Below are 13,301 nucleotides of genomic sequence, written 5' to 3' on the forward strand. Positions count from 1 at the left end.
ATCACCATCCAGTCATTGATTTTGTGAGTTTTACATTTTAGATACTTCATTTAAGGGGAGTTATGCGGTACTTGTCTTTCTGTGTCTGACTTATTTCACTGAGTATAATGTTCTCAAGGTCCATCCGTGTTGTCCCATATTGCAGAATTTCAATTTCCTTGCTTTTTTAAGGTCAAATAGTATTCCATTGAATGTATTTAGCGCATTTCTTTACCCATTCATCTTTTGATGAACATGTAGGTTGTTTCCACATCTTGGCTAATATAAACAGTGCCGCAATGAACAAGGGAGTGCTAATATCTCTTTGAGATCCTAATTTTAATTCTTTTGTATATATACCCAGAAATGGGATTTCTGGATCAAACAGTAGCTCTATTTTTAATTTTTTTATGAACCTCCATACTGTATTTCATAGCAGCTGCACCATTTTGCATTCTCATACTCAGTGTGTAAATCTTCCAATTTTTCCATATCTTTGCCAACACTTGATCACAACTAACTCTAATGGAGTGATTCCCTTGACCCAAGGCTTTTTCTGAGGCACTATATATAATAATCATTTAATTTTCCAAACAGCCCCAAGAGATCATCATTATGACTATCTCCATTTTATGGTGGAGGGAAGTGATTTAACAGCAGCAAAAGTGGCACAGATAGTAGAGTAGCTGGTATTTGAATCAAGGCAATCTTCTGCTAGAATTAATGGATTCAACCACCACAATATTCTACCACTCTGCAAAGCTTTTTAAAAAAGTAATTGTCCTACTTGTTTTTTAAAAAGGAGTAAGGGTTGACTTTTAATTGTAAGAATAGCCAAGTCCTTCAAGAGACAGTTAATATCAGAGCACAGTCCCCATTATGTACTGATAAAATTGCTCTAGATAAAATGGTAAATAGGGATTCATTCTGCCTTTTACTAGGCAGGAATGAATCCACATTCCACACATTTCATAAAGGAGTAATTAACTATAAAAGAACTAATCAAATGCATATAAACCATGCTCCCTGCTCTTCCATGCTATCTGTGCAAAGTTTGTATCCTATTCTAAACGTCACTGGCAGGGGGAGTAAAGATGGTGGACTAGGAGGATGCAGAATTCGTGTCTTGGCACAGCTAGGGCACCTACCAGGCACCAGTGGGGAACCACAGACACCTAAGGGGATGGGAGGAACCCCCAGGAGCCGGCTTGTGGGGCCTTGGTTCCCAGGCTGGAGGTTGCGCCCAAGCTCCTGTGGTGGGAGCTCTGAGTCCAAACCACTGGACTAACAGAGAACCTCAAACCCCAGGAAATATTAATTGGAGTGAGGCCTCCGGGAGGTCCTAATCTCAGCACCAAGACCTGGCTCTATCCAACTGCCTGCAAACTCCAGTGCTGGACACCTCAGGCCAAACAACCAGTAAGACAGGAATACAGCACCACCCATTAAAAAAAAAAAATAATGAAACAACAAAAAAAAATTTGTTACAGATGAAGCAGCAAGGTAAAAAACTGCAAGACCAAAAAATGAAGAAAAAATAGGCAACCTCCCTGAAAAAGAATTCAGAGTAATGAGTAAAGTAATGATAGTAAAGATGATCCAAAATCTTGGAAACAGAATGGACAAAACACAAGAAACATTTAACAAGGATCTAGAAGAACTAAAGAGCAAACAAACAGTGATGAACAACACAATAACTGAAATTAAAAATACTCTAGAAGGAATCAATAGCAGAATAACTGAGGCAGAAGAACGGATAAGTGACCTGGAAGATAAAATAGTGAAAATAACTACTGCAGAGCAAAATAAAGAAAAAAGAATGAGAAGAATTGAGGACAGTCTCAGAGACATCTGGGACAACATTAAATGCACCAACATTAGAATTATAAGGGTCCCAGAAGAAGAAGAGAAAAAGAAAGGGACTGAGAAAATATTTGAAGAGATTATAGTCGAAATTTCCCTAACATGGGAAAGGAAAGAGTCAATCAAGCCCAGGAAGCGCAGAGAGTCCCATACAGGATAAACCCAAAGAGGAACACACCGAGACACATATGAATGAAACGATCAAAAATTAAATACAAAGAAAAAATATAAAAAGCAGCAAGGGAAAAGCAACAAATAACATAAAAGCGAATCCCCATGAGCATAACAGCTGATTTTTCAGCAGAAACTCTGCAAGCCAGAAGGGAATGGCAGGGCATATTTAAAGTGAAGAAAAGGAAGAACCTACAACCAAGAATACTCTACCCAGCAAGGATCTCATTTAGATTTGATGGAGAAATTAAAACCTTTACAGATAAGCAAAAGTTAAGAGAATTCAGCACCACCAAACCAGCTTTATGACAAATGCTAAAGAAACTTCTCTAGGCAGGAAACACAAGAGAAGGAAAAGACCTACAATAACAAACCCAAAACAATTAAGAAAATGGTAATAGAAACATACATATAGATAACTACCTTAAATGTAAATGGATTAAATGCTCCAACCAAAAGACATAGACTGGCTGAATAGATACAAAAACAAGACCTGTACATATGCTGTCTACAAGAGACCCACTTCAGACCTAGGGACACATACAGACTAAAAGTGAGGGGATGGAAAAAGACATTCCATGACAATGGAAATCAGAAGAAAGCTGGAGTAGCAACCCTCATATCAGACAAAATAGACTTTAACATAAAGGCTATTACAAGAGACAAAGAAGGACACTACATAATGATCAAGGGATCAATCCAAGAAGAAGAGATAACAATTGCAAATATTTATGCACCAAACATAGGAGCACCTCAATACATAAGGCAAAGGTTAACAGCCATAAAAGGGGAAATCGACAGTAACATAATAATAGCAGGGGACTTTAACACCCCACTTTCACTAATGGACAGATCATCCAAAATGAAAATAAATAAGGAAACACAAACTTTAAATGACACATGAAACAAGATGGGCTTAATAGATATTTATAGGACATTCCATCCAAAAACAACAGAATACACTTTCTTCTCAAGTATTCAGGGGACATTCTCCAGGATAGATCATATCTTAGGTCACAAATGAAGCCTTGGTAAATTTAAGAAAATTGAAATCTTATCAAGTACCTTTACTGACCACAACACTATGAGACTAGATATTGATTACAGGAAAAAAACTGTAAAAAATACAAACACATGGAGGCTAAACAATATGCTACTAAATAATCAATAGATCACTGAAGAAATCAAAGAGGAAATCAAAAAATACCTAGAAACAAATGACAATGAAATCGCAACAACCCAAAACCTATGGTATGAAGCAAAAGCAGTTCTAAGAGGGAAGTTTAGAGCAATACAATCCTACCTCAAGAAACAAGAAAAATCTGAAATAAACAACCTAACATTACACCTAAAGCAATTAGAGAAAGAAGAACAAAAAAACCCCAACGTTAGCAGAAGGAAAGAAATCATAAAGATCAGATCAGAAATAAATGGAAAAGAAATGAAGGAAACAAGAGCAAAGATCAATAAAACTAAAAGCTGGTTCTTTGAGAAGATAAACAAAATTGATAGACCATTAGCCAGACTCTTCAACAAAAAAAAGGGAGAAGACTCAAATCGACAGAATTACAAATGAAAAAGGAGAAGAAACAACTGACACTGCATAAATACAAAGGATCATGCGTTACTACACGTAACTCTATGCCAATAAAATGGACAACCTGGAAACATGGACAAATTCTTAGAAAAGCACAACCTTCCAAGACTGAACCAGGAAGAAATAGAAAATACAAATAGACCAATCACAAGCACTGAAATTGAAACTGTGATTAAGAATCGTCCAACAAACAAAAGTTTCTCAGGAAGAGTCACGTAAAGCAGTAAGAGCTTTGAATCAATCTTGCAGCCAGTAATTGTGGTATGTCAATTGCCAAGTTCATCTGCCACTTTACTAAATGTTTACTCTGTAAACAGGTATTGTGCTGAGTGCTTTACATACATTATTTTATTTAATATTTTCTGAATGTGACATATGCATATGATACTGATGGAAAATTTGAAACTCAAAGGAGGTAACAAATTATAATGTATACTGTTGGCTGTCTATCTCTTCTTTTCTAACAGAAAAACAACTTTGTTCAGGTACCCACTCCTCCCTCAAATTTTTCAGTGTGATCCTTATCTCAGGCCCCCAGACTGGAAAATTTTTAGCCTAAGTTCATCACAGTAATCTTGTTCCCCTGTCATGATTGGTTTAGAAATGGGCATATAAGCCTATTCTGTCAAATGAAAAGAGAAGTTTTCTGTGAGGCTTTTAGGAAAGTTGTTATCACTCCTACAGAAGAGATAGAGAAATAAACTAGTCTGCCTTTTTCTTCTGGAGAGTATGTGGTACCCAGAATCACTGCTGCCACCTTTCTACCCTCTTGAAAATTAAGCCAACTGCTTGGGAAGGACAGAACAAAGAGATCACAGAGGTGGAGCCAGAGTCCTGACACAGTAGGCTTGCAGCCTACCTTGCCTCTGTATTTCTTGATGTGTGAGACAATAAATAGTCTTATCTAAAAATCCAATCTGAGGTGGATTTCCTCAGTGCATTTGACAAAACAAGTGGTAGAGCTGAGATTTGAACACCAGTCTGTCCATCTCCAATGCTAGAGCCCTTAACCAGGACAGTGTATTTCCTGTGAGTGCTGAAGATTTCTAGAATGTCTGAGGCATAAGACAGTATGTGTCCTTCCAACACACCCACACACAGGCGCATTTGTCCCAGTCTGTGAAACTCAGCCTTTGACTAGCTGCCCCCCACCTCCGCCCAGCACCCATATTCCCAACTACTTGAGCTCCTCCAGAAGTCAGCCTATTTGGTGGAGACAGAAACTGATTTAGGCCTAGTTCAAAGTGCAAGCTCCATCTCAACCCTCTCAGTCACTGGAGTAGCTGCTTCTTAGAAACACCACCAGTACCACCACCAGGGACTGACTGATCATTACAATCTCAGATGCACTCACATTGTTGAGCATATGCTGATGTCATTCAGCTTGTATCTGCCACCACTGTTTGACCTGCTAGGTCTTTTTGTCTTTTTTTTATTTTTATTTTTGGCCGCACCATGTGCGGCATACAGGATCTTAGTTCCCTGACCAGGGATCGAACCGGTGCCCCCTACAGTGGAAGCATGGAGTCCTAACCACTGGACCGCCAGGGAAGTCCTGACCTGCTGTCTTACCTTGTTTCTCAACCCAGATGATATAGAGCTTTTTCTCAAATAAAAATTTTCCCTCACTACTATATGCTTTCTTTAGAAAACCCAAATAGCAGATCTTAGATCTGCTGTAACTTGAAATAATTTCATTTGAAAAATACAAGAAAAGAACCTAGACTCCTAACCTTGTAATCAAGAATTACCAATGTCTCTCAGGAGCATTAAGACAGCATCCTCTGCTACTCAAAGAAGGGAAGGAAACCAGCATTAATTGAACATCTATGCCAGGCTCTGTGTTAAACTTTTTATGTTATCTCATATACTTAGAACAATCCTAAGAGATAGCTATTGCTAGTCCCTCAAATGACAGATGAGCAAATCAAACTAAGATTAGGTAATTGCCTTTAGGCAATACAACTAGTAAATTTAGAATGAGAATTGGAACCCATGTCCAGCCTAGGCTGGTCTCTGCAGAGAAGAAGGCCATCCATGAGCATTCTGAACCATCCCAGCATACTTCCCTGATTAAATAAGTACACTTACTGGGTCTTAGCTATGCCCTTTGATGTTATTTTAGCCAGAGATACTGCCTGTACTTTTCCTGCCAGACACATTGCCCAGTGCATTGGTGAAGGGGAAGCGTAATAAGAAATTAGATGTAACTATTGTAAAAAATTTAGTAATAGTCATGACTGCAGTGAAAGAAGTAAACTGCGTCATTATCCACCTTAAAAGAAGGTGTGGAGGTCAGGAAATAGCTAAGGTCAAACTAAGTCTGGGTCTCATCATAATTCAGCACCATGGGCAGTGAAAGAGGGGCAATAAAACTGAAATATGAGACAGACAAGAGATAAAGGGAGAAGAAAGAAAATGCTTACCTCCCAGGTTCCTCCAAAGGAATTTCAAACTGTCGAGGGTTTTATTCACCCATTCATTCAGGGCTATTTATCTTCCTTATGCCATCCAAGCTCCTTCCTGCGCGAAAGCCATTCTCTTTCTCTCTTTTTTTTTTTTTAATTAATTAATTTATTTATTTATTTTTGGCTGTGTTGGGTCTTCGTTTCCGTGCGAGGGCTTTCTCTAGTTGCGGCGAGCGGGGGCCACTCTTCATCGCGGTGCGCGGGCCTCTCACTATCGCGGCCTCTCTTGTTGCGGAGCACAGGCTCCAGACGCACAGGCTCAGTAGTTGTGGCTCACGGGCCCAGTTGCTCCGCGGCATGTGGGATCTTCCCAGACCAGGGCTCGAACCCGTGTCCCCTGCATTGGCAGGCGGATTCTCAACCACTGCGTCACCAGGGAAGCCAATTCTCTCTCTTTCTTGACAGTGCAGATTACTTCCTCCGTGAGGCCCAAACCAGTTTATTTAAGTTCCTCGGTGGCTTTACTGGCACAGGAGTCAAGCATCTTTCTAAGAAGCATTTTGAGTAGCATGATGTAGGGGCTGACCACTTCCTCCTCTGGTAAAGCTCAAGCAGCACCTAAGACCAGGGAGGGTGTGGCACCAGATTCATCTGTATTAGTTACGCAAGCAACAATTGTTTCCATTTTACTAAAACCACAAGGAGTACTTTAAACCTAGTGAAGTTGAGACTCTGATAGAAAGCTGATTGTGACTCTACATCCTTCATAAACTATAGAAACAGTTCATCAGGCCGGAGGAAGGAGTGCTGGGAACAAAAATGAGGTTAAATAAGGGTATATTGTGAAGACAGGAAGGGATACACATGAAAAACAAAGATGAAAATTTTTGGAAAAGGATAATGTTTTATATGAATTCACCAAGTGATTTGTAAATATATTCAACCTATTGTGAAGCCAAGCTACAAATTTGTAAGAACATACCCAGAGCAGTCTCAAAGAATTTCTCTAGTGTTCACATGCTAATGGATCCCCAGCTCCACTATAACCAGCCGACCTTCACTGGGTCATCATGCCCTGTGCATACACTATTCCTTGAGAACTGTACCACGATTATGTTATAACTATACCATTACACTATATTATATGATATTATTATACTATATATACTATTATAGTATATATTTTGTAGTATAATAGTATAACATATACTATTATGTTATATGTTATAATATACTATTCTTTGACATTTATTGGGCAAGGGTATCACAACACTTCATTCCTAACAAGCTTATGAACAAATGTCAGAATCAAAGTTCCATGTTTCTCCCAAAATGAGCCTAATAACATATTTGGATTTTAGCAGGAAAAGAGAACAATTTTATGCTTTTTTCCAAAGAAATGTTTTCTTCTGTGTAAGAAAGTTGTCCTCCTCAGTGGAATAGAAAGTTGTACCTGAAGCATTACAGAAAGAATAGAATATCTACATTAGCTATCAGATCAGCCAAACAAACCACAGTGGAAGTCATCCATAGGGTCACAGATATCATGAGCTGACATACACTCTCATTCCCAGAATTAAATCCCAAGCTGATTTATGAGTATTAGGAGAACCGATATTCAATAGCTTGGACTGAAAGAGCAACTTCCCATAGTGGGATACTACTTGGTATTAATGAAAGTGGTTCAAAAGTCAACTTAGTTTAGGAAATCCTGCGTTAAAGAATTTTTTTTTTTTTTTTTTTTTTTACTGAAGCACTTCTTGGAGACCAATCTGTTCACCTGTTATGAATTTTCAAGAGTCGTGGTATCTTATGCAGAATTTTCCAAATAAAAACTTTTGTTTGGAAATTCGTTTAACATGGAGCAAGTTTCTATACAATTGTTCTGAGGAAACACTGGGAAATAATTGTACATGATTCAAAGGGAAAATTATTATCTTGAAGCTTGCGTTAAATCGTAGATGTAATAACCAGATGATAAAACGCATCTTCACTGACCAAAAAAGAAAGAAGAAAAAGGGGGAAGGGAGCTAAAAAGCCTCTCATACTTATGATTTCTGTGACTCATAATGTTTGTTGATGTGTCAAGTGGAGATAGTATAATATTTAAACAGAAGATAATTTAACTGAGAACAGCCTCAAAGACTGTGACTCTAATGTGAAATTATCTGAGATTGACTAAAAGGTTCAGACAATTATAGCCCTTAATACAGATGAGGAACTTGGACTTCTTTTTGTAAAACTCACTAGAATGAAGGCCTCTTTGATGAGAGACTACTGCATGCAGTTCAAGAATTAGACAAAAGAGGTGATTTATCATAAAGTTACTTCTTTGCAAATTATCCTTTCCTGGGGGAATGGGGGAACACTCATACCCTAAGCCCTACTTTTCTTCCCTAAAATTTCAAAACTCTACTTTTAAATTGGTGTTATAAAGTTACAAGTCTGGCGTGAATGACCAACCCTGGGACAATTTATTACCATTATTAGCAGAAAATAATATTCAGGGTAGTCACACTCAAATTAGTTGTCTTTTAGAAAAAAAAAAGAAGCAAATCAAACAGTAAATATGTATATATACTCTAAACATTTATCTGTTGCATGTACATGCTGTTAATACAAAAAAAAAAAAAAAAAAAAGAGGGAATAAAAAACTTTCCCCAAAAGCCAATTTGGATCAAATCATGTAACAGATACAAAAGAAACATTGAATTGTTCTTCAATGATAATCCCTCTGCAGAATAGGTCAGTTCTAATTTAGCTTCTTCCAAATACCCCTCTGCTCCACTACAGCAGGTCCCTCTAGAAGAGATGGTAATTCTGCCACTATTTGCCAAAGAAGCTTTGAACACTTGAGCACTTCATTTATAAAATGACACAGTAAAGCATCTAATGTCTTCAGACCTAGAACAGGCTTTCATAACAGTCCATGATTTCATTCCTCTTATGCCCAAGGTAAAAGAGTTAGGGGGCAGGAAATGAGTGAGGGTAGTCTCAGGTCTCTTCACTTAAGAACCTCAAGGTAGCACAGACATCTGCATCTCTTCATATGCTACTCTTCAAGCATGAATATGGCAGACATTAGTAAACATTGTGCTTCACTTTTGTTTTAAAAATCATCTCTGGGACTTCCCTGGGGGCGCAGTGGTTAAGAACCCACCTGCCAATGCAGAGGACACGGATTCGATCCCTGGTCCCGGAAGATCCCACATGCCACGGAGCAACTAAGCCTGTGCACCACAACTACTGAGTCTGCTCTCTAGAGCCTGCGAACCACAGCTACTGAAGCCCATGCGCTCTAGGGCCCACGTGCTGCAACTACGAGCCCACGTGCTGCAACTACTGAAGCCCGTGCGCCTAGAGCCCGTGCTCCGCGACAAGAGAAGCCACAGCAATGAGAAGCCAGCGCACTGCAACGAAGACGCAACACAGCCAAAATTAATTAATTAATTAATTAATTTTAAAAAATAATAAAGCATCTCTGCCTCCCTGGAAATTAAATCTTGTGTCTAGTCTAAAAGCAGCAAAAAGGTAGAGTTTTACAGTTATACTCTCCACCGTTCTGCATATTAGATCCCCAAATCTATCTGAAACTGTAACCTATTCTGAGGCCATCCTTAATTCTCAACAGCTCGGTTATTGTACATTGTAAGTGTCGTTTAGCAGCGCCTAGAACAGTGCCTGGCACATAGTAAGTACTCAATATATTTTTGTGTAATAAGGGACAATAGCAGAAATGGGGAAGTTTCACCAAGACTAACTAGAATGGCACCAACATTTCACTCATTCCTTCTTTCATTCATTCATTTAAGAAATATTTGTCAATCACGGCACAGTGCTAGGCACTAGAAATACAGCAGTAAATAAAACATAATCTCTACCATCCTGGAATTTTCAAAAAACTAAAACAAGGCCAGTGTTTCTGGACTGCAGAGATTAGAGAGTAGTACGCAGAGGCTACGTTATTACAGAGCCTTGTAAGCCATGTTACCACCCTCTGTCTTTTTCCTGAGAGTAAAAGAAAGCATTGAACAGTTTTAACTAGGTGAGAGAATTAAATATGACTTGTATTTTTAAAAGGTTCCTCTGGCTCACTGTAACATAGATTGTTGGGAAGGCAAGAGGGGGTGCAGGACTCCAGCCATTACTAGACTTTTCTAAAGAAGATTAGCTCAAAAATTTCCATATCATAACTGAGATGCTCTTAGCAAGTCAACTGAATGACTTCATGGGCACCAAGATAATCCTCTTGCTCAGGAAACCCCTAATCTGTAGTTTCTGCAATTGTGTTAAACACAAAAAGGTCTTTAATTCCATAATTCAAGGGAATCTTTCAAATTCAAAACATTCCTGGGAGGGCTGGCTTAATAAAGGGGAGAGAAGAGAATTGAGGATGGTTACAGTACTCCAATAGTGGGGAAAAAAGGTGAATAAAGTAGAGGTATTAAAACACACTTCTATTACTTCACCCTGGTGCCTTTAACCATGTACATTTCTCTGTCTTAGAAGAGAATGGCACCAAAAGTGGTCTGAGAACCAAAAGCAAGCACCTTGACATGCCAAAACTCTCATCTCTTCTAAGGTCCAAAATATATTTTCTCTGATCCCATTTCTGTTTGCTTCCTTTTATGAATTAAGACACTTTCACTACTTCTGAAATTACATTGTTCTAAACAACAATAAAACACATTTCTACATGAAAGGACAATTAATAAGCCAACTTTCATGTAAGTTAATTTCCTATTTTTTCTTCAGCTTTTCAATGTTTCTACTGCATTCGTAAAAATAATGTAAAGAGCCCTCCAAATAAATAAAAATTTAAAAAAAAAAAAAAAAGAGCCCTCCAAAGGACAATTAAATACATTACTTTCATTTTTACCCAGTGGCTATGTAGCCTACAAATAATTTCTCTTTAGTATCTTGTGAATTATACTGGTCTGTTCACCATGGATATGGAGTATTACTGATAGTCTTCTCTCTTGCACATCTTAAACTACAAAAACTTCCTCTTAATACAGGAAAATCTATTTGATACAGGCTCAATTAAACCTGGAATTTGTTTTAAATGAGTTATGAGCACTTCAGGCAATTGATCCTTTGGTTTTGATCCTGTGGCTTCTGCTCTTGGCAACAGAACAAGACTGCTTCAATACCATGGATGGAACCTGGCTCCCACCTTTGCTTGTATATCCATATCTATAGCTTTCTTGGGCTGCCACAACTTCTAGCAATAAATACAGAAACTCAATACTAAGTGTAAGAATAATATTTAGGTGTGAGTAAGAAGTTTAAGAATCAAGAGAATACTTGATTTGCCTTTTTTAATAGCAAATGCAGCTTTTCTAAAATAAAAAAAAGAGAGAGACCAAAAGCTGAGCCAAATATGTAAAAGCCTTGCAGAAATTATACTCTCTTGAAAAGATGTCCAATTGAAAGATATTCACAGAAGCTGAGAATCTGTTAAATTTCATTCATCCAACTACTGTCATAGTATCATAAGGTTCATGCATATTTTTTGGAATTTCAACTCTTCTCAGTAATGTTTATTAACCAACTACTATAGGTAATGTGAAAGGGCCTTGTTAACTTAGTCAAACTAAACCAGAGTGTGGAATATTTTTTATCTTATCATAAGACTCACTGGGTTCTAGGTATTAAGGTCTTTGTCAAATCTGACCTCTGAGGTGGTTATATTCATAAATCTTAGTTCAGATAATAGGAAAATATTCCTTCAAAAAATATAGGAAAAAATCCTAGAGATTATTTTACCAAAATGACCACATGTGATATTAACTAGAATAAGCCAATACAAAAATTTTTCCATATTCATTCATTCTGAAAGCAGGAAATAAACATAGGCCTAAAATCCCTAATCAGAAATCCTTGGGGCCATGTACGTTTCAGAATTCAGGAAATTTTAAATTTTAAAAAGATATTAAATTGTACATTATATACCCCCTAGAGTGGTCTGAGACAGCACAAATTATCAAACACTTATATTTATGCAGTAAAATATATGAATATTCACCTCGAGTAAGGTAAAGACTGTAAATAGCTTCACATGATCAGGTAAAAATTTCTACCAAGTGAAATCAGATCAGACAGTTGAGGTTTTGCCACCAAGGGTGTTTCAAGAAAATAATTTTTACAACTTTTAGATTGCAAAATTTTGAATATGAAGCTGTGGACCTAGACTGTTTGAGCAGTAGCCATCACCTGTGTGTTAAAATTTAATATTTTCAAAAAACCTCTGAGGAACATTTTATTATTTTCATTTTATAGATGAGAAAATGTAGGCTCAGAGAAATTAAATAACATGATTAAGCTCACACACCAGTAAGAGGGGTAATCAAGAATCTAAGGAAGGCTCTCTGCATCTACCATCTGTGCATTTCCTACCACACCTCCTCAAAGGAGCACCACTGTGGCGCCTAAGTGGACAGTCATTATTCTGTCTACATTCCATTCAGGCTCCGAGAGTAAAGGAAAGGAGTGTGATATTATTTTTATAAGCCAGAATTGTAACTGGAGATTTTTTTATACTTCACTGAACATGTTTGTGGCAGAGAACTTAATTTCACTTTATTCCACTTCACGCATGAGAAATGGGGTCCAGTTCCTAACCTCCTATCATTTTGATGTCTTTACTGAAAGTCAGCTTCCCTTCTGATGTCAGTTTGTCATGAATATTATCTGACACTCATCAATTGATGAAAATCACAAATTCCACTCTCTGCAGCTGGCAGGAAATGAATTAGCAACATTTCCTGGAATACACCCAAATTTGCTGGAAAAAAAAATTGTTAATGTGATCCCGGGTCCTGAAATTTCTTCCACTGTTGTGACTAATGGAAAGTTTAAGGAATCTGAGAGATGGAAAAGTCTTCAGTTATCATCTAACCTAACCCTTAATATTATGAATGAAGGGGCTGAGATCCTGATACATACTTTCTCCATCACTTTATAGGGCTTACTTTGAACTTAATTGTAAACTAAAAAGAGAAGTAAACCAATATTTACCAAGGAAACCAATGTGATGATGTATTTATGCAGGCATCGTCTTAAAGTATGATTCTCAACAAAACAAACAAACACCCCCATCAGCAGAAGTAGAGCTTGGGGAAACACAAGTAAAGGAGGCGGTGACCTTGGACCTCCCCCCTGGCCAAACAGTATGCCAAAAATTTACTAATTTGCATATAATATGACAGCATTGCCATCAAGCTAAACGTACATTTTCAGATCACTAGATAGTCTCAGAAAGGAGACAGTTTATCATGCAT

At 37.8% G+C, this 13,301-nt stretch overlaps 1 long non-coding RNA gene across 1 annotated transcript in view; it reads right to left on the minus strand.

Moving 5' to 3' along the window:
- Positions 1-1,564: 1,564 nt before the first annotated feature.
- The window catches only part of LOC309636904, a 55,852-nt gene continuing 44,115 nt past the window's right edge, over positions 1,565-13,301 (minus strand). Inside the window, exon 3 of the long non-coding RNA XR_014250301.1 lies at positions 1,565-6,636. This is a non-coding gene — a long non-coding RNA (uncharacterized lncRNA). The remainder of the gene's footprint in view (positions 6,637-13,301) is intronic.

The sequence above is a fragment of the Balaenoptera physalus genome (genome assembly GCF_965194825.1).
Source record: "Balaenoptera physalus genome assembly, chromosome: 10".
NCBI classification, from domain to species: domain Eukaryota; kingdom Metazoa; phylum Chordata; class Mammalia; order Artiodactyla; family Balaenopteridae; genus Balaenoptera; species Balaenoptera physalus.